Source organism: Euprymna scolopes, chromosome 11 (assembly GCF_053919585.1).
Source record: "Euprymna scolopes isolate OS-2025 chromosome 11, ASM5391958v1, whole genome shotgun sequence".
NCBI classification, from domain to species: domain Eukaryota; kingdom Metazoa; phylum Mollusca; class Cephalopoda; order Sepiida; family Sepiolidae; genus Euprymna; species Euprymna scolopes.
This window is the reverse complement of record NC_136492.1, coordinates 39,535,232-39,562,310: the sequence shown is the minus strand read 5'-3', so window position 1 is coordinate 39,562,310 and position 27,079 is coordinate 39,535,232. Positions and strand designations below refer to the sequence as shown.

At 37.6% G+C, this 27,079-nt stretch overlaps 1 pseudogene; it reads right to left on the bottom strand.

Annotated features, from left to right (window-relative positions):
- Positions 1-26,723, bottom strand: LOC145288129 (NFX1-type zinc finger-containing protein 1-like; annotated as a pseudogene).
- Positions 26,724-27,079: the final 356 nt, after the last annotated feature.

The following is a 27,079-nucleotide window of genomic DNA, read 5'->3' as shown; positions in this document are numbered from 1 at the left end:
TCAATTGTGACCACAATTAAGATAACTTTCACATGGCACTAAACAACCGCCTTTAGGTGCTGGAGAAAAGTCTGAGGGATCTTTGACCTCAATTTTATGGTCTGGATGATTCAAACAGCAGAGGGTTAGTCAACAACCAACCTTGTTAACAGATTTTAATGTCTGCAAGATATTCCTCCATAACTTGCTTTGTTCTGCAAGTATTTCAAAATTTCCTATAACATAGAAGCCCATTTTTGCTCCAGATAGGGCAATGCACACTCTGTTATCAATCTTTAGAAAGCCAACCTTCTTTTGTATGTTACTTGTTACCAAGGAAAGTAAAATTATATTATTCTTTTCTCCTTGGTAATCGTCAACCACCGTCAAATGTACACCTTTATAAAAATCACCATGCATCAACTCTTTGAGATTTAAGAGCTGAGATGTGCACATAGTTAACACGGTTATTTGTGATGGTTTGTAACTCTGTCTGAGGAGATATTTGCACAATCCGATGAAGAAATCTGCCTCATAGGGATTGCTGTAGCTGATGCCCCATGAATTTGTCTTTTCAAGTTCATTATGCTGAATGAAAAATAGTCCTTGAATATTTTCATATTTTGTTCACAGATTGATCATCACACAAGTCTGGATAAATTCTGGTCGCATGCGATGCTGAGATGAGAGACATTTTAGGTGGCATTTGTTAAGGACCATTCGCTCAAACAAAGAGATTTCCAAATCGTAGTTGCGAGCCAATTTGAAGACATTTGGATTTGGCAGAAGTTGTTTGTGGTCCTCAATCAGGATCAAGTGTTCACAAAGTGGATTCAAAGCTGTCACTACATGAGCCTCCAAGATTTCAGCAGCCTCCTCCACAATGATGATTTTTTGTTTAAGTTCTTGCAATAAAAGATGGTACTTGGCAGCAGCTGTTGTAGTCATTCCAATGATAAGGGAATTCTTCATTATTTCACCATCTTCAGAATGATGGATTTCCTAACTGGCTTTGCAAACACGATCATAATCAAGTTGTTTCTGTACAATTTGATTTTTCAGATGTTGGCAATACAAATTAACCGATAGAGTCTCCAAAGGTTGCTTTTGCTCATCAACCACAAGTCATGATCACGAATTTGATCAACTTCATCATCAGCTAACGAAGTATTGGAGTTTAATTTTTGTTGTAACATATTCTTCAGTCGTTTCTTCCCTTGTTTGGTTCTCTGAAACCCGTCTGGAGTGAACTCGGTAGTCTTGATGTCATCAAGAGCCAGTCCTATAAATTCTTTATCAGTAATTTCCAACTGAGGGTACCTGATTGACAGTTTTGTCTGGCTGCTTTTTCCGACTGACAGTACAGGGGGCCTAACTCTTTGGTAGTGCTTACAGCAGCTGCTCTATCTTCAGTTATATAATATCAGGATAGTTGTGGTGCCATGTCATGCATGGAAAGGGACCCTGCTGCTATCTCTCGTGAGATTTCACAAGGCCACAACTTTCCATACAGGATTCGGCTAATGGACCACTGTGTGTATACTTGGTGTCAAAACTGGCCAACTTTGCTCAACGCTTTTCCCCTAAACATTTTCCATTAAACAAAAATGTAATGAAATGACAACCCAAACAAATATCACAATAAACCCAGACAACCACCCAAACAAAACCAATTCGCCTTCACCCTTGAGGCTCGCTTTCACAAATATCCATGGGCTTAGAGGTAATCTAGATGATGTAGACTTTTACCTTTTAGTAAACTCCCCAGATATCTTAGCATTACATTCTTCAATCGCCTCTAACTATTTTAACATGACAGGATACCTCCCACTTTGCCATAAGGACTCGGATCGATATATATGCACGGGTTTGGAGTCTATATCCATAGCACCCTTCTTTAACTAGAGAGAAAAATCTTGAATTGGATGACCAGGCTTTTATGTGCTTCCGACTAACATTTCATCACTGCGTTTGTTACTTATATTTTCTCTACCATTCCCCCTCAAGTCAGGATTGTACCCTAATCGATCATGTCTCTGATAGTATAGATGCAGCATTCTCCTTAGATAGTAACGCCAAAATACATGTGTTTGGTGACTTTAATGTCCACCATAAAAATTGGCTTGGTTACACAGATGCAGCTGGACGCTCTACTTATAGCTTCTCTATATCCCATTCCCTCACACAGACAGTAATATTTCCAACCCGCCTTCCCGATCATAAACCACAGAAGGCTTCATTTCTAGACCTATTTCTCACCGCAGTACCTGAGGATTGTATGACTAATGCCCACAGTCCTCTAGGAAACTCAGACCACATAGTGATATCAGTGGACATCACATTTAAATCCCAACCTCAAGGTGAGGAATCATTGCTCAAAACAACAAGGTACTACAACAGGGCTGACTGGGAAGCCATTAGAGAACACATCCGAGATGCCCCATGGACCAATATCTTCTCTCTTCCTGCTGAACAGTGTGCCACTGAGACAACTGAATGGTGCAAAGCGGGCATTGAAGCACATGTTTGCACACAGAAGTATTATAGCAAGCCCCACTCACCCGATGGTTCACTGCAGATTGTGCAGCTGCCATTGCACAAAGACAGCATGCATTCCGTCGGTTTGTATGTCATAAGTCAAACACAAATAGGCAAAAATTCATAGATGCTAGAAATCATTGTAAGAAAGAAATAGCGACAGCCAAAAGAAAGCATGCTGAAATAATTAGGGAAATGCATTGAATTGCAAAAGATAGGAACTTGTGATTTCTGGAAAATCTATAATAGTGTAGTGAATGAAGGGCAATCAGTAATTCCCCCACTAAGCAACAACCAGAAGGTTGCATGCAGGGCAATGGAGAAGGTGGAACTGCTTGCCTGGCGATTCACCTCCAATTCCACCTTAGAGCGAACAAACAACTCCCTCCCAAATTTCCCTATGCGGACTGAAGCCACATTAGATGATGTAAAAATCACCCCTTCTCATGTTCACAATGTCATAAAAAATGTAGACACCTCAACCCTGCATTACTAATTAAGAAATGTTCAGCCGAGCTAGCCCCTATACTTGCCAAGCTCCACAATAAATTCTTTGCTGAATCTTGCTTCCCTAATAACTGGAAGATTGCCCCTGTGGTACCAGTGTTTACGAAATCTGGTGAAAAAACAGACCCTCTCAATTATCGCCCCATTAGTCTCCTCCCACTCTTCGCTAAAATCTTTGAGACCTTAACTAATCAAGCACTAGTTCCCCACCTTGCAAAAGCAATTCTTCTCTCTGACAAACAGTATGGATTCTAGCAACGTCGTTCTACTACAGATATTTTAACAGTCATCTCTGAACGCATTTACCATGTACTGGATAAGGTGGGCGAAGTCAGGGCTGTAGCCTTTGATATATCCAAGGCCTTTGATATATCCAAGGCCTTTAACTGCTAATGAAAATTAAATCGTATGGTATAACTGGATGTATACTAAATATTATTAGATCCTTCTTAGACAATAGAAGCATACAGGTTGTCATTGATGGATGTACATCCAAGCAGCATAACATTAATGTGAGAGTGCCTCAGATGTCGATCCCTGGACCATTATTATTCCTGATATTTATAAACGACCTCCATGATAATATTGTGTCCGAGATGGGTATATTTGCTGATGATACAATGCTCTATAATATGCATGAGGGAAGAACAGATGTAAAGTCTAAGACAATGGCAGAATCGTTAGAAAATGACCTCCAGACTATAGTGGAATTGTACCGTAAATGGATGGTAACATTTAATGCTAGTAAGACTAAGCTGCTCTCCTTTAACAATTACAAGATGCCTCTCCAACCCCCTATATCCATGACAAATAGCACCGTACCTGAGAATTCTACCTTCAAACTCCTCGGCTTAATATTTGCGAGCAATAGGAGCTGGAACAAATACATAGAGGACATTGCAAAGGCTGCTGCAAAGAAGGTAGGTTCCCTTTATCGAGCTAGAAGACTACTCACACCTGAGAGTATTCTGTACCTTTACAAGGCCACCATTCATCCATGCATGGAGTATTGTTGCCACATCTGGGCTGGTGCATCTGCCACTAGTCTCTCCATCTTAGATAAAGTCCAAAAAAGAGTTGTCAATCTAATCGGTTCCACTTTATCAACTAAGTTCCAGCCCTTGCCCCATCGCCGCAATTTTGCATCACTTTTTAATAGAATGTGTTCTGATAAACTTGTTTCACTTTTACCCTCTCGACGTACATATCCCTAACAAACCTGCTTAGCAATAAAATCTTACCCCTTCACTGTTGTTGTCCCTAAATGCCAGAAAGCTTTCTATTCTAATAGTTTCTTCTCTCGAACAGCTAGACTTTGGAATTCCTTTCCTGCTGCCTGGTTCGCTGGCTGTACTGATATGCAGAAGTTTAAATGTAACATAAACAAATATCTTGTTAATCTTTCCTAGACATGCCCCCAAATAGAAGCCCCTTATGTCTAAGTGGCGATATGAGTAAAAAAAAAAAAAAAAAAAAAAACTTGGCAAACTCTTCTTCAATATCATTGTCATTATCGTTAATGTGATTATCGTTAATGTGATTATCGTTAATGTGATCATCATTAATGTCATTATCGTTAATGTCATTATCGTTAATGTCATTATCGTTAATGTCATTATCGTTAATGTCATTATCGTTAATGAAATCAACCTCTGTGTACACGTTGTTTGCATCAGCAACGGCATTATCTTCTTCTTCATCATCTATATTCTGTTCCCCTCTCCTTCATCCACTTGAACAATCTCAGTGTCTCCATTGAGTCAAAATAGAATCATTCTTTTTGATGCTGAAAATCATAACTTTTTTTGCAACCAATTATAAAACTGACCCATGTGAGTCTTCAGAATATCTTCATAAAGAATTCCTTTTGTAATCATATTTATTAAAAAAGTGATCCTTTCTATTTCAGTTTTCAGGAAATGCCGCTTACCATTTAGAATACTCCTATTTTCTATAACATTAAGAGAGAATTTTAGATTCCTTTTGTAAGTTTGTCTGACATTTTTCAAAAGAACTTCACTTTTACTTCTACCTCCAACACGAAGAATACCACCTTTTAGAAATGCAGCTATTGCTTCAAGAAATTTATCCAAGGCTTGGTTTGTGTAAGACACAATCAGCAAGGAACTCTTTCTGTGAGAACGCCAGAGATCTGTGTTTGCATAGAGTTTTGACAATTTTCAGTCCAATATAGTCTTTCCCGTACCAGGAAGTCCACGGGACAGAGTTAGACACCAGGGTCGTTTTTTAATGTGGAGAAAAGGAACAAAAAATAAAAATTGTCTCAGTCGTGAAAGATTTCTCCTCCACTAACAGAGAACAAGAAATTGAAGTGTAGCATCTGAAGAACAGATATCACGCTTTGATCTTGACCCAAAGGCCAAGCATCTTTGTTTGGTAACACATTTTGTAGAGCCTTATATTGAGAGTCATTCAACTTCAAATCATCCGCCTTCGGCCACGGATCATGAAGAATATCTATAGAAAGAGAGTTTTCTGAATCTAATTTGACAACCTTTCTCGACAATGATACACAAGTTTGAAGTCATTCGTTAAACAAGTGAGATCCATTTTAAGAGGGTTTTTTTTCTTTTGAATGTATTAACGATAATGCTTCCTGTCATCTGTTCTAGAGACTCTTTGTTTTAAGCTGGACTTCCATGAATGGATCTCTATTCTGTATCATTTTCCAACGAAATTGATGGAAAATGAACGTATAGTAGTCCATGTTTGCTGTCATTTGATTGGAGCATCAATTTTATCCACTGTCTCCCCTAATTATGTCCCTGTGTTGGAGTTACTAATTTTCAAACTAAGAATAATTTTGAAAATTCATTTTTACCCTTAACAAAATGTATACATGCTGCCTCGTTGTTTTGTTTTTCTCTTGTCTTGTCTTATTTATATTTATTGTCTTTATTTTTCTTGTTTTGCAAACTTTCTTATGTCCAAAGCTGAAACTCATCCCCCCCGCCTCCCGTACGGGCAAAACACTGTTAACTCCTACTATACTCCAAGTAAACTAGCAAAAAAAAAGCCTAGGCATTGTAAATTCCAGAATTTATCAAAAACCTGGATTTATTTTGCCCACATTAGAAGAAGATAGGACTTTAAGTAATATACTTAATATCTACATTTACTATAAGCTCGTTTGTATTGAAAATGTGGCTTCCTTGCTATCTATATCAAACCACTGAATATAGTTTGTCTTACTTTCAATTATATTCATACCTAAAATATACAGTGATCACTAAGACTATTTTTGAATAGATACATAATGCTTTGTGCCTGGCATAATTGACGTGCCAAATTCCGACGTGCCATGCGCTAATAGTTTCTCTCATTACGGTACAAATACCACTGCTTGCTTGCTACGTATATCCAATATATACTTTACCTCCAAGACGACTGCCTTTTTCTGATTTGCATGTTAAATTAAAAAAAAAAATTTTTTTTATTCTTTTCTCTAACTAAACTTTACTTGACACTCTAAATTCTAATAACTAATTCTACTGTATTCTGTAAGATTGATCCTCTCCTGAAAACTAACAATCTGCTCTACTCCCCAAGCTCCCACTAACACTCATGCAATGCACACGCCTTTGGAGAGGGGGTCCTTAGTTCTCAGCCTATAACCTTCGCATGCTACCCGATTGGAAGTCATCATCATTTATCCATGGAAGTCATCTATCCATTTCTACCTCTAAGGCATGCATTAGTTTATTCTTATCCAGGTAGATACCTACTGGCTATAGTCTGTACTTAGATTTACAGCTACATAGCAATAGCTGTCTCTTCCTTAGTTTTGCAATGATAAATACAAAAACTGAACCGATATTCTGTAATGCAAAACATAACTTCCTGATTCTTCAACGAAAGCAGAAGATATCTGCATTAGAAGTGGAAACTTATTTAATACCTACAACTTCCATATATTCGCATATACTGGAAATTTGCCCATATATGTATTTACTTTATTGTACATACTGAATATGCCATAGCTTATAATTTTCTTCCAATTATACCTGTACTGTATTGTACTTCATATCAAAAATGACGTTACTTGTATCTACATTGAATATATATCTTAACCCTCCTGCCATCTAAAATATCCATAGCTGGGGCAACAATTTTTTTAGTTAATTCTTAATATCAAGCTACTCTGTAACACGTTATCCTATTCCTAAGCCAAGATAAAAAAAATTTAATTAAAAATTTAAAGGAAAAAGTATTAAACCATATATTAACTCCTTCCAACAAACCTGTTGCAAATATAACTTCTTTCACTGCATGAACTTTTACTCACCCCCTCCTCTAGAAACAATGAAATAGCAATGTCACTTGGAGGAGTGTAATTTCTCCGTAGATAGATAACCTTTACAAACTAACCCAGTAACATTAACTACCCACGCGGGGTCACAGAAATACCTGGATTAGGACCCAGGTGCGGGGCACTTGGGAGTGTTTGAATGCCATAATGGCAGTGCAAGTAGATTGGGTTGACCATCGTCTGATGGGTTGAGGGTACCGGATTGACAGTTCCTGGCTGATGTTCCCGACTGGTAGTACAGGAACCCTAACTCTTTGGTAGCGCTTAGAGCGGCTGCTCCATCAACAGTTGAATAATATCAGGATGTTTGTAGTGCCATGTCGTGTATGGAAAGGGACCCTGCATTCATCCCTGGTGAGCTTTCCTGAGGCCACCATCCTAGTAAATGGAAGGTCAACTGATGGTCTACTTGTATTGGATGTCTGGTATTCTGCATAACCACCTGTTCAGCACCCCTTACATAAACTGAAACTCTTAAAAAAAAAAAATGACAGTACAATCTAAAATTATGCTTAAACCAGGACAAAGCTCAAACAAAACCAAATTGCCCCCTCCCTTGAGGCTTGCATATACGAACATCCGTGGGCTTAAAACTAATTTAAATGATGTTGAAGCATTTCTCTTAACAAACACCCCGGATATCTTAGCACTAAATGAGACTAACCTACACGCCTCCATCCCCTCTAATTACTTTAATATGCCCAGATATTTCCCACTCTGCCATAAGGATTCTGACAGACATATGCACAAGCTTGGAGTCTATATTCGAAACACCCTCCCCTTGACTAGAGAAACAAAACTAGAATCGGATGATCAAGCCTTTATGAGCTTTAGACTTAACATGCAACATAACATTAGTCACTTTCATTTTCTCTACCGCTCTTCCTCGACCCAGGACTGTACCCTAATAAACAAAGTCTCTGACAGCATGGATACAGCACTTTCCCTCAACACTAGCATACAAGTGCATGTATTTGGTGACTTCAATGTCCACCACAGAAACTGGCTTGGATTTTCTACTTACACAGATGCACAACACATAGCTTCTCTATATCTCATTCCCTATCACAGATGGTTATGTTTCCAACCCGTTTCCCAGACCAGCAAAAACAACACATATCACTTCTAGATCTGTTTCTGACCACAGTTCCCGATGATTGTGTCCCCACTTGGGAATGCTGATCATGTAATGATAATGGTTGAAATCACCCTAAACTCTAGGGCCAAAACTGAAAACCCATTGCTTAAAACAACGAGATATTATAAAAAGGCTGACTGGGAAGCCATCAGGGATCTCATCAGAGACGCCCCATGGCGAAATATCTTTTCACTTCCTGCTGAACAGTGCACAAATGAGACCACTGAATAGTTCAAAACGGCAATTGAAACACATGATCCCATGTGAAAATTTTATAGCAAGCCTCACTCTCCCCAATGGTTTACTTCTACTTGTGCAGCTGCCATTGCACAAAGGCATCATGCATAACGCAGTTTTAACCGACATAAGTCCAGTTCAAATAGACAGAAGTACATAGAATCCAGAAGTAACTGTAAGAAAGAAATAGAGACAGCTAATAGAGAATTTACTGAAACCACCAAAAACCGGATCGAAGCACAGAAATTAGGAACCCGTGACTTCTGGAAAATCTACAATAGTGTAGTAAATAATGGGCAATCAACAATTTCCCCACTATCCAACAATCATGAGGTTGTTTGCTCATCAACCGAGAAGGCTGACATGCTTGCCAGTCGGTTTGCCTCCAACTCTACACTGGACCCTGCTAATCACCTCCTCCCAGGCATTCCTTTGCGGACAGACGCCAGACTAGACGATTTGAAAATCACTCCTTCTCAGGAGCATACTATTATAAAAAATCTTGACAATTCAAAAGCATGTGGACCTGATCTCATCCCGGCTGTGTTATTAAAAAAGTGCTCTGCCGAAGTAGCTCCAGTTCTGTCCAAACTTTACAACAAATGCCTTAATGAATCTTGCTTTCCTGCCTGCTGGAAAACTGCTTTTGTGGTACCAGTTTTCAAGAATTCTGGCGAAAGAACTGACCCATCAAATTATCGCCCCATTAGTCTCCTCCTACTTTTTGCCAAAATATTTGAGTCCATAATTAACCAAGCTCTAGTCAATCACCTTACAGATGCTAAACTTCTGAACGACTAACAATACGGATTTAGGCAAGCCCATTCCACAGCAGACATCCTAACTGTAATCTCTGAACATATATACCATTCATGGACAAAACAGGAAGGGTAGAGCAGTAGCTCTAGATATATCTAAGGTTTTTGACAGGGTATGGCATGAAGGTCTTCTTAGGAAAATAAGATCATACAATATCACTGGAAGAATACTTAACATAATTAAATCTTTCTTGGATAAGAGAAAAATCCAGCTTGTCCTTGACGGTTGTACATCTTAACAATATGATATAAATGCGGGAGTGTCTCAATTTACTAATATTCATAAATGACCTCCCCGACAAAATTGTCTGTGAGATGGTTATATATGCTGATGACACCACGCTCTATAACAGACATGACAGGAAAACAAATGAACACATATCTAAATAAATGGCAGAAACACTAGAGGATGACCTCCAATCTGTAGTGGAATAGTGGAATGAGGACAAAAATGGATGGTCATATTCAATGCTGCCAAGACTAAACTTGTTTCCTTCAATAATTACAAGAAACCTTCTCTACCACTAATAGAAATGGCCAAAGACTCTTTATCTGAAAGTACATCTTTTAAACTCCTCGGCCTAACGTTCACAGGAAACATGAGTTAGAAAAATTACATTGAGAGTATTGCCAGGACCGCTGTGAAAAAGGTAGGTCCTCTCTACCATGCTAGAAAGATACTAACACCCGAAAGTATCCTGTACCTCTATAAGGCCACCATTCGCCCATGTATGGAGTATTGTTGTCATATTTGGGCTGATGCATCTGCTACTAGTCTCTCTCTCCTAGACAAGGTTCAAAAGAAAATCGACAACCTGATAGGTCTTGAACTGTCATCTAGGCTTCAGCCTCTGTCCTATCGATGAAATTTAGCATCCCTCTGCCTGTTCTACAAGTACTTTAACGGTGAATGCTCCAAGCTGCAAGCACTCGTATCTCCTCGACATAAATAACCCAACAAACCAGACAAGCAGCTAAATCTCATCCCTTCCTTCACGGTAGAGATCCCTAGATGTAAGAGACTTTTCTACTCCAGTAGTTTCTTCCTCAGAACCGCTAGACTTTGGAATTCCCTTCTGGGTTCCTGCTTCCCCAACTGTACTGACATGCGGAAGTTCAAGTATGATGTGAACCGACATCTTGCTGCCCAATTTCCCACATATTACCCCCGTAGATTATGTCATTGATAGTAGCTCCATACATCAAAGTGGAAATGTGCCTTGTTTGGGATGAAAATGTAATAAAAAAAAATTTTTTTTATTTTAAACTAAGGATGGACCAGTAAGTTCCGTTCTATATTAACTTGAGTATTAAATCTGTAGGAATCACTTTAATATTTCTGGAACTGTTATACATTAAAGAAATCTCAGATACATGTATCCCGTCATCACTAAAAATCCTCACACACTCTTCAGCAAAGTGTTCATCATTTAAAAACTCCAAAATTGATCTTTCCCCAGTTCTTTCTACGTTTTTTTTTATATCTGCATACCCACAGCTTAGTGTTACATCCTTGGTCAGGGTATAAATGCACAACAGTAATTTTAACTCCAGACAACGGACTTAGGGTTAATGCGTGCACCTGGCTTAAAGAAGGGTAAGAGAATTTTCTACCAGGGACGGCTACCCGGCTGGTTTCCAATCCAGTCGAGTGTAAGCAAATTTAATCATCTATCTAATTTTCCTGAGTCTCTAATCAAAACAGTAAGAAGCAAGCATGGAAAAAGGAGGCAAAAAAAACAACTCAATTTGAAATAATGAGGCAGTCGGAAGCAGAAATATAGTTGATATTTATCTTTTTTTTATGTATAAAAACAAATAAACAAACCAACAAGCAAACAAAAAAAAAATAACCCAGGATTGAAAGTGGCAAAAGGAAATAGTTCATTGGTAATGGGAAAGAAAGAGCGGTCGCCATTAATTCCAGAGGAAAAAAAAGGATGGGGGTTAGTTCCAAGGTGGAGTCAATCATTCATTTAATGGCCCATCCGCATGGTAAACTCCGGCCGAGTATCTGCTGGATTGCAATAACACAAAAGTTTTTTTTTTTGGGGGGGGGGGAGTAGAGGAGGAGAAATTCACAAACCTCAAGCGAGTTCAAATCGAAGCTTTCCTTTCCATTTCAGGGTAATATGTTACCGCCTATAACATTTCTTTTTTCTTCTTCTTTTTTTTTTAAGTTTCATTACCTTCTCTGTTCTTTTTCTTTTCAGGGGCCCAGTAAAAAAAAAAAGGGAGAAACATTCGTTGCTCTTCATGGCTAACTACTCAGATTCAACCGTACGTTTTTTTTTTTTTGTTTTTGTTTTTTTTAAGGAATCATTCGCTTTTTCGCCTCTCACTCCACGAGCCAAAAAAATAAAAACATCGCCTTCCCTCGCCAACACACGAATCCTGACTGCCCCTCTTTCTCCCCCCCCCCCCCTCCGCTTCTCTGCTGCTACTGCTGCTGTTGCCGTTCGTGTTCCCTATGGCTTTTGCATGGCCTCGCATGAATTCTAAAAATAACCTGACCCCAGCCGTGTCCGCTCTGCCGTTTGACTTGCATCCACCCAGGGGTCTCAGTTTTCTGCTGCTGTTGCCGTTCGTGTTCCCTATGGCTTTTGCATGGCCTCGCATGAATTCTAAAAATAACCTGACCCCAGCCGTGTCCGCTCTGCCGTTTGACTTGCATCCACCCAGGGGTCTCAGTTTTCTTCCTCCTGGCCTTCGGACTGTAACACTACTAATACACCTGGCCCAATATATTACATAAGAAGCCCCTTTTTCTAAGAAGACATTGTTTTTATTATGGAAAATGTTCTAAGCTGGACCCACATAAAACATTGAAAATTTGAAGAATTTGAAAGCGATGTAACTCAAAAATTATATTGAATCTTGAAATAATATGTAATAAACTTAGTAACGCCTGGAACGAGTAACAGTTCATGGATTTCTTTGGTGGTTGCAGGATTCGGTTCTCCATATGGCTCGAAGAATTATTGCTGCTGATCAATGGTTTTGAAGTGATGCCTTCCAGGATGAATTAAGGTAGCCGTTTCTGGAATTCATGGTAAATTTGCATCCGGGTGGCTGACAAGTGGAGAGTCAAACTGTAGATTTCAATAATCATCTCAGAGAGATGTTAATCTAATATATAAAAGGCAAAATGTGTGTGAGTGTGTGTGTGTTTGTGTGTGGGTGCTTGTATGTCCGCTAAAAACTTTCGACAGACAGAACAAAAATTCACAAATTTTGTATCATTTTTTAGCCCCACCCTCCGGACGACAAATATCGAATTTTTGGCCCATTAGGACCAGTCTAAGAGTGTGTTGCGGGCCAGGATATAAATATCCTAACTCGCTACAAAAGAAAATAATGAAACAAATGGAAAGAAGGAAACAAAACTCAATTGCTGGATAAAATAAACATGTTGTTTATTTTCTGTTGGAAATAAAGGGTTTAGGTGGAACAAGTGTTCATTCAGTCGTTGACGACTACGCACGTGGAAAAGAAAGGAATGAAGTAGAGGAACAAGAAATGGCAGTCCTGCATGTAGAAAAGGAAAGAGAGAGAGAGAGAGAAATAGAGACAGAGAGAGAGAGAGAGAGAGAGAGAGAGAGTGTTGGCCTCAGCAAAGCCGCGTGTGCATGATAGCAGTCGTCCACAAGAAAAAGTCTTCAAGCCAAGAGCTGTGGACGCGAACTTGTCTGGTTGACGAACCAAGGCAAAAGGGAAGAAAGAGGAAGTTGAATGTTTGTTGTTGACTTTTATACTGGGGTTAGTGTTCTGACTGTGCATGTCTTGAATTCCTTTTAGAGGAAGTGACGTTTCCCATATGTGCATAAATGTGCGCATACATGTGTGTACGTTAGTGTGTGTGTGTATGCACATGAATGTGAGTCTATATACGTGAACGTGAATAAATGTGTGTGTCTGTGCATATGTGTGTGCGTACATGTGGGTATGGGTATGTGAGGAAAAAATGTTCGAACAAGACTCCCCCTCCTGGGGAGAAAAAAAAATATATATATATACAAGAGAAACGTATTTCGTTTTTTTTTTTGTTTTTTATGCATATTTTTTTTTTAATTTTTAATAAGTTATGTATTGTTTGAAATGTTTTGGCCAATGAACTTTTCGACCTGTTTTTGTTGTTATTTGTGGTCTGATGTTTTTTGTAATTTCTTTGTCAGTTTGTGAGTGTGTATGTTCTTGTATTGGACTAGGAGAAATGTGTAATTGTTCATCTATGAATGCAGATTTAAGTCTGTCTATTGCAATAGTGTCTTTGTTATCTCTTTTTAATATGGTAAAATACTTTTCACTTCTGTCGAGAACTAGATAAGGTCCAGAATAATTTGGACAGAGTGGTTTTTTGACTGCGTCGTTCTTGATAAAAACGTATTTACAGGTGTGAATATCGCTTGGAACGAAAATGTTTGTGTCTGGCTGTTTGGTTGGAGTGAATTTTAATTGTGACATTTTATGTTTTAAATCCGTCACAAAAGTTGTCATTGGGGAAATGTCTGTATTGTTTTCGCAGAATTGTCCTGGTAAAATCAGTGCCAATCTGAAAACTAATTCTGCAGGTGTGCTCTGCAAATCTTCCTTCACAGTGTTGCGAATTGCTAGGAGAATGAGTGGCAAATTGTCTGACCAGTCCGCTTTGTTTTCGTTCATAGCCAAAGATACTTTTAATTGTCTATGAAACCGTTCCACCATACCGTTTGCACAAGGGTGGTAGGCAGTAGTCTTAATGTGCTTTGTTCCCAACAAATGGTTGAATTCAGTGAAAGAGTTGATTGGAACTGTGAGCCCCTGTCCGTTGTAATTACGGAGGGCACTCCGAAAATTGCTATCCAATCTTGTAAAATCTCTCTGGCTATTGTTGTGGTTGATATGTCTTTCATTGGTATTGCTGTCGGCCATCTGCTGAATCTACCGACTATAGTAAGGATGTGGGTATGTCCTTTTGAAGTGGGCAAGGGTCCAATCAAGTCGATATGAACATGAGTAAACCTAGCATCTGGTACACTGAAAGTTCCTGAAGGTGATTTTGTGTGCCTGTGAACTTTGTTTTTTTGGCAAGGAATGCAAGTTTTAGTTCAACTATGGATATCCGTATTCATATTTGGCCAAACAAAACGTTCCCCTATTAATTTCACGGTGGCACGTTTTCCTGGGTGGGACAAATTGTGGAAGTGCTGGAAAACTTGTCGTCTGAGGCTGGGTGAAATATAAGGGCGACGGTGTTTTTGTGAAACATCGCAATAAAAAGTTGTTGTTCCGAATGGTATTGGCATTTCTTTTAGCTTCAGTGAAGTTTTGTCCATTATAGCTGGGAGCGTGGTATCGGCTAATTGCTCTTGTGCTATTAATTCCATACTTAGTGGAGTGGAATTTAAAGAAGCAATTATTGCACGAGATAACACGTCAGCTACAACGTTTTCTTGTCCTTTTACGTATATTGGTAGAATATTGAGCTATATAGTCAAGATGTCGAATTTCTCGTGGACCATATTTGTCGACATATGTGTGTAGAGCAAATGTTAGGGGTTTATGATCCGTATAAATGGAAAATTTTCTGCCTTCGAGGAGATGTTTAAAGTGCTTAATTGCAAGGTAAATTGCAAGTAACTCTCTCGAGGAAGTGCTATATTTAGTCTGCGCTTTATTTAACTTGTCAGAGAAGAATGAAATAGGGGTCATTTTGTTGTCAGAAATTTGGTGAATGACAGCACCTACTGCTATTTCTGACGCGTCCGTCGTAAGTGTAAGTTCCGTTGTATCGCTATCTTGGATATATGTAAGTTTGGTGAAGTTTGCCAAAGCAGTTTTCGATTGTTCGTGCAGGTCCTTCCAAAACTAACTGTTGGTTTTTAGTTCGTTTTTTTAACAAGTCCGTTAAAGGTGTGAGTAACATGGAACAGTTGAGCAAAAAGTGTCAGTAATAGTTAATTATGCCTACAAAACGGCGTACTTGACTGACAGATGTCAGTAGAGGGAAATTTGAAATGGCACTTACTTTTTCAGGCAAAGGGGAGATTTCATCCTTGTCAATTAAATGACCGAGAAATTGAACCTCCTGGTGGGCAAAAACACATTTATCGGAGTTTAGTTTCAGACCGAAATGTGACAGACTTTCGAAAGTTTGTTCCAGGAGTAGCTGGTGTTCTTCGAGGTTTCTGCTGGCGATTAAAACATCGTCCACATATGCGAATATGAACGGCAGACCTTTGAAAACTTTGTCAATCAAACGTTGGAAAGTTTGACAGGCATTTCTCAGCCCGAAAGGCATCCTTAGAAACTCGTAAAGGCCAAATGGTGTGGTCAGTGCAGTTTTATGAATGTCTTCTTCTGCGACTGGAATTTGAAAATATGCCTTTACGAGGTCCAGCTTGGAGAAAATTGTGGCGCCTTGGAGTCCATTGGCGAAGTCGTGGATATGGGGGATAGGATATCTATCCGGAACTGTTTTCGTGTTTAAGCGTCTAAAATCACTGCACGGGCGCCATGTGGTGTTGTCAGCTTTCTGCACCATGTGGAGTGGTGATGACCAAGCACTTTTCGAGGGCCGTATTATTCCAATGTGGAGTAGGTTTTGAAACTCGGATTTTGCCAATTTGTATTTCTCCGATTTCAAGCGTCTCAGGGTTGAATAGACGGGCGGTCATGTGGTCTTAATATATTGCTTAGCGCTATGCTTGATGGGTCCGTGTTTTTAAACGGCTGGGAAAGTTGAGGAAATTTTTGGAGTAACCGGCGGATGTGTAAATCTTCGGGTAAGGCAGTGCTGATTTCGGTGGTTAAAAATTTTGAGGTAGTTCCTCTCACCAAAATCTTCGTTTCGTTGTCTGTCAATGTGTGATGAGTCATGTCGACAGACAGGTTGAAATGGGCTTAAAAGTCTGCCCCAAAAATTGGAGTGGTCACGCTGGCTATGGTGAAATTCCAGAAAAAATTCCGTCGCATTCCAGGTTTAAGTTTAAAGTTTTCTCACCAAAAGTGGGTATTTTTGTACTGTTGGTGGCTTGTAGGCTGAAAAATTGGGTCCCTGTTGGGTGGCCATGCGGTGTCTGTATGATGCTGATTTCCGCTCCAGTGTATTAAAAAGTTATGAATTTTGTCACAGATATAAAACAGACAACCATTTTTTGTGCTCCAGCTACAGTTGTCGTCTTTACTGGCTGGAAGGTTCGTTTCTCTGTGCTGGTTTTTTGAACGTGGTGTGCATTTTCTCGCGTCGACTCCGAATCTCCTGTGGTAGAAACAAACATCTTGTCTATGTCGTGACATGGACTGGTTCCTGCTTAAACTTCTTTGCCTGTAACTTTGTCGCATTTCGTTGTAGTTTCTGGGATAATGTCGACGCGTTTGAAGTATGTCGGCTAGCTGCTTTGAAAGCTTTTCAACCGTAGACTTTAATTCGGCTGATTCTTCGTCTCGGTTTTGGTCAGATTGCCGAATGTTTAATGCCATGGTTTCATTGTAGGAGTCTGTCTGTTGAAGTTCTATTTTGTTCTTTTGTTTTTTGTTTTTTAGATAAAAATTATTTTTTGTGCGTGCCATGGATTTGTGTGGAAGAGTTTAGTTTACACCATGTGTTTCGTTCAAACACATTCATTTCATTTTAAAATAACGGGGTCACCATCGTTTGTTGCGGGCCAGGATATAAATATTCTAACTCGCTACAAAAGAAAATAATGAAACGAATGGAAAGAAGGAAACAAAACTCAATTGCTGGATAAAATAAACATGTTGTTTATTTTCTGTCGAAAATAAAGGGTTTAGGTGGAACAAGTGTTCATTCAGTCGTTGACGACTACGTACGTGGAAAAGAAAGGAATGAAGTAGAGGAACGAGAAATGACAGTCCTGCATGTAGAAAAGGAAAGAGAGAGAGAGAGAGTGTGTTGGCCTCAGCAAAGCCGTGCGTGCATGATAGCAGTCGTCTTCAAGCCAAGAGCTGTGGACGCGAACTTGTCTGGTTGACGAACCAAGACAAAAGGGAAGAAAGAGGAAGTTGAATGTTTGTTATTGACTTTTATACCGGGGTCAGTATTCTGACTGCGCATGTCTAGAATTCCTTTCAGGGGAAATGACGTTTCCTATGTGTGTGTAAATGTGCACGTACACATGTGTACGTTAGCGTGTGTGTGTATGCACATGAATGTGAGTCTATATACGTGAACATGAATAAATGTACATTTCTGTGCGTATGTGTGTGCGTACATGTGGGTGTGTGTATGTGAGGAAAAAAATGTTCGAACAAGACTTAGCTGGGTGTTTTTTTACAGGGCGGCCCCCCAAAAAAGTGACATTTTTTCGTTTTTCCTATGTATTTAAGTAGTAATAATGTGATGATCTAATGATATTTATTATTATTTATTTTTAATTAAAATAACGCTTAGTCATGGCACATGACGTGACGTCATCACTCAGTAATGGCGATGTCTGGATTAAATGTATTTATTAAGAGATTCTTATTGGCAAAATATGCGAAGTACAATACAAATAAAAAAATGAATTTACACGTTATGACAACTTTACCAAAGTTATTAGCAGGTTAAAAATAGTTAAATACGATAGTTAAACTAAACATTACGAGCAAAACATTCCAGAAAAAAAAAAATGCTTAATAAATAATTAGGTTTGGGACGATACATCAGCTAAGATTATTTGTTTTTTTCATACGGCCATTTTCTTTTAGTGAACCAATACGTTGTCTGGTCATTATCAGATGGGTGACTACTTGGGAATACAAAATGCTTTATGTAGATCACCAAAGTTAAGCAACAATGAGGTTGGTCCTTCTAAGTTGGGTGACTACTTTGGATTACCAAATGATTTATGCAGATCACTAATCGCTAGATTGTTATAATATGCAAGTGACCTCCCTTGAATGGTGCTTCATTGTCGAATACCATTAGAATGATATACAATCATTGTGATCATATGCAAGTCACCTCCCTTGGATGTAGCTTCGTGATCGTATACCATTAGAATGATATATGATCATTGTTATAATATGTTAGTGATCTCCCTTGGATGTAGCTTTATTGTCGAATATCATTAGATTAATATGCAATCATTGTAATATTATGCCAGTGAACTCTTTTCGATGTGGTTTCATAGCTGGATATTTGTACTAGCAGAATACCCGGCATTGCCGGTGATTGGATAAGAAAGGTAGCTATATGTACTAGCAAAATACCCGACGTTGCCTGGGATTGGCTGAGATAGGTGGGATGTTCCCTAGAATACCTGGGATCGGATAAGATTGGTGGATATGTGTGATAATAGAATACCCTATATAGGGAGATGGGACGATTGTGTCGTAAAATCATAAAAAATTATTGTCCAAATAAGTAACATATCCAAGAATTATGAAAAATGAGTTATTTGGTTGGTGTTTTCTTAATGAAATAGAAAGCCAAGATGATGTATCACAGTTATTATTTTAGTAAGAACGGGGCTATAATTAGTGTTAAATCAAGAAAAATGATTATCGAAATTAGTAAAATATCCAAGAATTATGAAAAATGATGATATGTGAGTTATTTGATTAGTGTGTTTGTAATCAAATAGACAGCCCAGACAATGTCTCAAATGTATTATTTTAGTAATAGGTGGCGATAATGTTGGGTAATTCATGAAACATGATTGTCGAAATAAGTAACATATCCTAGAATTATGAAAAGTTATGAAATGTAAGTTATTTTATTTCTGTGTTTTTTTTTTAATGAAATAAACAGCCCATAAAAAAGTCTCAGGGCTATTTCTTTAGTAGAACGGGGTCAATTATGTGGGTTTAATCACGAAAATTTACTGTCGAAATTAGTAACATATCCAAGAATTATGAAAAATGATGAAATGTGAGTTATTTGATTGGTGTGTTTGTAATAAAATAACTAGCCAGATAATATCTCTACGTTATTATTTTAGTAAGACGAAAAGGGATTATTTTGGGTTAAATCATGAAAAAATGGTTGTCGAAATTAGTAACATATCCAAGAATTATGAAATATGATAAAATGTGAGGTATTTGATGATGTGTTTGCAATGAAATAAACAGCCAGACAATGTCACAAAGTAATTATTTTAGCAAAAGGAAATGATATTATGTGGGTTAAATTATAAAAACGATTGTCGAAATTAGTAATATATCCAAGAATTATGAAAAGTGATTAAATGTAAGTTATTGGATTGGTGTGTTTATAATGAAATGAACAGCCCGTATATAGTCTTAAAGTTAATATTTTAGTAAGAGGTGTCTATTATGTGGGTTACATCATTAAAAATGATTGTTGAAATTAGTAACATATCCAAGAAAAGTGAAAAAAGATGAAATGTGTGTTATGTGATTGGTGTGTTTGTAATGAAATTACCAGCCCAGACAATGTCTCAAATGTATTACTTTAGTAAGAGGAAGGGGATTATGTGGGTTAACTCATGAAATATGATTGTCGAAATTAGTAACATATCCAAGAATTATGAAAAATGATGAAATGTGAATTATTTGATTGGTGTGTTTGTAATGTAATAACCACCCCAGACAATGTGTCAAAGTTATGATTTTAGCAAGAGGAAGGAGATTGTGTCGGTTAAATCACTATAAACGATTGTCGAAATTAGTAACATATCTAAGAATTATGAAAAATGATGAAATGTTAGTTATTTGATTTTGTGTTTGTAATGAAATAGACACCACAGACATTGTCTCATGGTTGTTATTTAAGTAAGAGAGGGGCGAATATGTGTGTTAAATCATGAAAAATGATTGTCGAAATTAGTAACATATCCAAGAATTATGAAAAATGATAAAATGTGAGTTATTTGATTGGTGTGTTTATAATGAAATAACCAGCAAGACAATGTCTCAAAGTTATTGTTTAGCAAGAGGAGAGGGGATTATGTGGGTTAAATAATGGAAAACGATTGTCAAAATTAGTAACATAACTAAGAATTATGAAAAATGATAAAATGTGAGTTATTTGATTGGTGTGTTTATCATGAAATAACCAGAGACAATGTCTCAATGTTGTTATTTTAGAAAGAGGAGAGGGGATTATGTGAGTTAAATCATGAAAACCGATTGTCGAAATTAGTATCATATCCAAGAATTATGAAAAGTTATTAAATGTACGTTATTTGATTGGTGTGTTTATAATAAAATAAAACGGCCCAGATATTGTCTGAAAGTTCGTATTTTAGTAAGAGGGGGTCGATTATGAGGGTTAAATCATGAACAATGATTGTCGAAATTAGTAACATATCCTAAAATTATAAAAAATGATTAAATGTGAGTTATTTGATTGGTGTGTTCGTAATGAAATAGACAGGCTAGAAAATGTATCAAAGTTGTTATTTTTGTAAGAGGAAGAGGGTCGTGTCGGTTAAAGAGACGAGGGCGATTATTTGGGTTACTTCATTAAAAATAATTGTTGAAATTAGTAACATATCTAAGAATTATGAAAAATGATCAAATGTGAGTAACTTGATAGGTGTGTTTGTAATGAAAAAAAAAACAGCCATACAATGTCTGAAAGTTATTATTTAAGTGATAGAAGGTGGCGATAATGTGGATTAACTCATGAAAAATTATTGTCGAAATTAGTAAAATATCCAAGAATTATGAAAAACGAAGTTTCAGTTATTTGATTGGTGTGTTTATAATGAAATAAACAGCCCAGTCAATGTAGCAAATTTATGATTTTAGTAAGAATTGGGCGATTATATGTGCACACTCATTAAATTTGATTGTCGAAATTCATAACATATCCAAGAATTATGAAAAATTATGAAATGTGAGGTATTTTATTGATGTGTTTGTAATGAAATAAACAGCCCAGAAATGTCTCAAAGATATTATTTTAGGAAGAGGAGAGTGATTATGTGATTGAACTAAAAAAAATGGCGGTTGAAATTAGCAACATATCCAAAAATTATGAAAAATGATGAAATGTGAGTTATTTGATTGGTGTAGTCGTAATGAACTAGACAGACCAGACAATGTATGGAAGTTATTATTTTAGTAAGATGTCACGATTATTTGGGTTACTTCATTAAAAATAATTGTCGAAATTAGTAACATATCCAAGAATTATGAAAAATGATATAATGTGAGTTACTTTGTTGGTGGGTTTATAATGAAATAATTAGCCATACAATGTCTAAAAGTTATTATTTTAGTGATAGAAGGGGGCGATAATGTGGATTTACTCATGAAAAATGATAATCGAAATTAGTAACATACCATAGCCTATGTGTCAAAGTTTTTATTTTAGTAAGAGTGAGTGCAATAATGTAAGTTAAATCATGTGACATGGTTGTTGAAATTAATAACATATCCAAAAATTATGAAAAATGATGAAATGTGAGTTATTTGGATGATGTGTTTGTAATGAAAAACCAGCCAAAAAAATGTCTCAAAGTTATTATTTTAGACAGGTGAGCGATAATATGAGATGTAATGAGATAGATGCAAATATATACTAGCAGAATACTGGGTGTTGCCTTGGATTGAATTTGATTGATTGAGATATATACTAGCACAACACCCAGCGTTGTCCGGGATTGAATGAAATAGGTGAGAATATATATTAGCAAAATACCTGGCATCGCTTGGGATTTGATGAGATAAATGTGTTGCATATTACCTGTCCTTGCATATACATGCTGTAAATTAGCTACCCTAGGTAAGATACAATTATTTCATATGTGTAATACCCGTCTTATGTAGGTAAAATATTATTTTGTTCGAAATAACAAATGATACATAAACATACAAAATTCCTCTCTCATAAGAATAACAAATATATTACAAAACCAGATTCAATTTTCTCATTGTTTATACGGTCGAGCAACGCCGGGTAGCCCCGCTAGTATATATATATAAAAGTGAACGTGTCTGTGTGTCTGTGTGGCAGTGTACATTTCCCTACGCAGTAACTCTGTCAATTTTTAGTCTACAGACTCGAAATTATATATGCAGGGTATTGAGATGTGGGAAAATCTATGTGATCGGTTTTCGGCTACAAATTTGGCTGTTAAAGGTCAAAGTTCAACGATTTAACCTTTAAGAACTCTACCAAACTCCTCCGACAATTTTGGGTCTACACACTTGAACTATTAGATATAGGTTCCTTGGACATGGATCTAACTTAATTACTGGATGTGAACCCGAAACAATAAAAGTTAAGGGGTCATATAAGAGGTCAAAGTTAAAAAAATTTACCCTTTTTTTTTTTTTGCTCAGCATACACCTCCAAACATCCGAGCAATGCCGGGCTGAAATGCTAGTCTAATATATAAAAGGTAAAATGTGTGTGTGTGTGTGTGTGTGTGTGTGTGTATGTCCGCTAAAAACTTTCGACAAACAAAACAAAAATTAACAAACTTGGTATCATATTAAAACTCGACCCTCCGGACAACAAATATCGAAATTTTGACCCAAAAAAGCCACTAAAAGTGGGTCAGCTGACCGATTTTCTGCAGGGGGCGGGGGCCAAAAAAAGTGACATTTTAACGTTAAACATTACATATTTTTGAATCGATTTATAAGTACCCAAAAAAAAACGGGCCCGAACTCTCCCACATAAAGTGTACACGGGGCTCGTTTATTTTGCGTCACCTTGTATTTAAAAACCGCTGAGTCATGTTACGTGATCTTGACGTCAGCAAGCTGTAATGGCGACGTTTGTATTAAGAGACTGTTAGTATCAGACAAATTAAAAGATTACCTGTCAGTATCGTACAAATTAATATATAATCTTATACGTTATGAAACTGTTTCCAACGTGATTAACGAGTTAAAAATAGTAAATATACGAGAGTATAACGAAAAATGTCAAGAAAAAATGATAAGGGAAAAAAATTAAGCTTAAAAATATTCACCGATTACAAGACAGATCGTTATATTTATGCTAAAAAATAAAAAGCCATTTTCTTTTTTGTATTATTAACACATGACCTCCTACCTCTGTTAAACTGGGGGGGGGGTGACGGACGAGGCCGCTTGAATTAGATAAAATTACTTGTATAATCGGTATTACATTTCTTTCGCTAAACATTTCATAAGCAAAAATGGTAAGTAAATAAAAAAAGTTACGCTTAAAAATATTTAGCATGAGACGACCAACGCCTGTTTGTGTAAGGTTTTGAAGGGTTTAGTATAAGAACAAAACAAAAAGAGAAATATGAAATACGACAGGATTTATTGACTCACTCCTACAGCCCGCGTGGGGCTCGATTACATAACATTTTTTGTCTCTCGTTCCAAAAGAGTTCAATAAGAGGAAAGAGGGTTAACAGTCCAAGGGAGGTAATTCCGATTATTCCACATCCCCCTTTCAAGTCCCAAATTCAGAGTGAAAGTTTCTCTGGTGGTTGAACTTTTCTACCACTCTTTGTATATTTTACTTTGGGACTTTCTGAGTTAAAGGATTGGATATCCTCGTGTACAGTTGACTGCACATCTGTCTGGTTAGTTTGTCCCATTAAATTATTGTAGCTGCACTCAGGAATGTCTCTAGATGCATTTGGTAAGGCAGATAATTCTGTTGGTGCAGCTATTTGAGGAAAATCGATGTGCTCATTTCTTTTTCGAAGATGGTTTCTGTTTCTATGAAACAATCCTGAGTTCGTTTCAACCAGGACTGATCTTGGAGTAACAGTATCTACCACTTTGGCTGGGCTCGTTTTGGGTGTTTTCACCCAAACTGTCTGTCCTTGGGTAACAGGGGTTTGTTCTCTAGTTCTATGACGTTTATCAAAATACAACTTTTGTTTCATTTTGACCCGAGCGTCTGCTTCTTTGAATTTTTCGACATTTTGTTGATAATTTTCATTTTGGTGAGGAAGTGCTGGAATGCGAGTCCTGAGTTTCCTATTCATCAACAATTCTGCAGGGCTTTGGCCATGCTGTAGTCGAGTAGTACGGTAATTAAGTAAAGCAATGTAAGGATACTTTGACTTTTTAAAAAGATTTTTGACTGTCTGAACAGCATGTTCTGCTTTGCCATTGCCATGAGGATGGTGTGGGCTGCTGGTAAGGTGAATAAAACCATAGATTTTTGCAAACTCCAGGAAATCTTTAGATATAAATTGAGGGCCATTGTCACTTATTATCATTTCAGGTATACCGTACTTAGCAAATATTGATTTGCAGTGGTTTACGATACAACTTGCATTGGTATTTTCAAGATGTGATATTTCTATCCATCTTGAATAATAACTATGAGGTATTTGTGGCCATTCAATTCATTCTTGAATAATAACTGTGAGGTATTTGTGGCCATTCAATTCAAATAAATCCATCGCAACTTTTTTACCAAGGGTAGTCTGGCAACTTGGTTGGTTGTAGGGGTTCTGGCGGATATCTTCTTTCTCTTTCACAAATACTACATTTTTCTATTTTCTCCGCTATTTGCTTTGAAAGTCCTGGCCACCAAACATTACTCCATACGATCCAAGATGTCTTTTTGAAGATCCGCAGGGATGATTAGTCTGTTCTGATACAGTAAAAGTCCTTGGCAGACTGTAAGGTCCTGCCTTATAAACCAGTAGGGTCTTAGCTGAAGGTCTCGCGTAGCGGTTTCAGGCCAATGGTCCATTTTATAATAGTTCATGACTTGACTGCAGATTTTGTCAGAGTGTTGTTTCACCCTTATTTGTTCCAATCTCCTGTCGGTAACAGAGATGTTTTGTATAATTGAACGGATGAACATGTCTGTCTCTGTCTCCTGCTCAAATTCATGTTTGGTTGGTAGGCTGTTTGGAGCTCTAGATAGAGTGTCTGCTGTAATGAGATTTTTTCCAGCAGTATGCATGCTTTCATAGGTGAATCTCATTAAGCGCATATGGAAACGCTGTATTCTTGGGGTTAGTTCATCAAGCCGTTTTGTTTTTAATAACGCCAATAATGGCTTGTGATCCGTTTCAATTATGAACTTATGCAGCCCAATCAAAAAGTCAGCAAATTTTTTGCAACACCAAGTGACTGCAAGGGCTTCTTTCTCAACCTGAGCATATCTCTGTTCCGTTTCAGTAAGTGCTCTCGATGCATAAAATACAGGTCTCCAGTCATTCCCTTGTTTCTGGAGCAGTACTCCTCCCAAACTATAGGAAGATGCATCAGCCGAAATTTTTGTTGGCTTATCAGCACTATAATGGAGCAGTACCGGTGCAGAACTCAGATTTTTCTTTAGTGTTTTAAATGCAGTTTCCTGAGGCTCATCCCAAATCCATGCATTGTCTTTCCTCAGGAGATCTCTGAGTGGTTTTGTGGTCTCTGCTAAATTTTCAGCAAATTTACCAACATGATCTGCCATCCCTAGCAGTCGTCACAGTTCAGACACGTTTTGTGGTCTGGTCATGTTCATGATTGTGTTAATCTCCTCTGGGTCTATTTGGATACCTTCTTCGGAAATGAGTTGCCCAATAAATTTAATTTTGCTAACAGAGAATACACATTTATCATTTAATGTTATTCCTGCTGCCTCCATTCTCTCTAGCAGTATTTTTAAACGCTGGCATGTTCCTATTGGCTTCTCCCACTGACAAGAACATCATCTATGTCACAGATGACTCCTGGTATTCCTGACAAAATGTGTGCCATTTCGCGGTGAAAAATTTCAGGGCCTGAACTTATTCCAAATGGTAGGCGCTTATCCAAATGGCGTAATAAAAGTGGTAAGCTTATGAGAATCTTCATGCAACATAATTTGATGGAATCCGCTGTTGCAATCCAGTTTACTAAATATCTTGGCTCCATCAAGTTGAGCTAATAACTGGTCTGAAGAAGGTAGTGGGAAATGTTCACGCTTCACACTTTCATTAAGTTTAGTGAAGTCAACACAAAGTCTGATTTTACCATCCTTCTTTGGAACTGCTACAATAGGAGCACACCAATCAGTAGGTATTTCGATTGGGCGGATGATATCTTCGCTTTTTAATCTTTTAAGCTCATCCTGAACTTTTTGTTTCATAGGAATGGCTAGTCGTCTGGGAGTTGTAATTGAAAAAGGTTGAGCATTCTTATCCAAATGTATTTTATAAACATGCTTCAGTTTTCCTATTCCCGTAAATACTTTTGAAAAAAATTTTTTGTATTGGTGATCTCTGCCTTCTATAGAGTTGATCTTGCTCAACAAGTTCAAAGCTTTAATTGCTGGTCCACCCAACAATGGTTCCATCAAGTCTTTAACAATGTACAACTCTTGCAGTGAATTTTTTTCTCTATAACAAAGTGTAGCATCTACTTTTCCAATCACCTTTATTTTGTTCTGACCTGGTCCATATAGTCTTTTATCCGTCTGCTTTATCATAGGAGAATTTTTCCTAAAGAACTGGTTCGGCACTACAATAACATCAGCGCCTGTGTCCAACCTGAAGTTGACTATTCTGCTGTTCTTCGCAGTGGTGACCTTTATATTGGCTTGCCAGTCAATTTTTCCTTCCTCTTCACCGTTTTTAATGTTTCCCAATGAGATCGACCCTAGGAAGTCATTTTCTTCTTTTGCAACTGACCTTACCGATTTTGTTCTACATT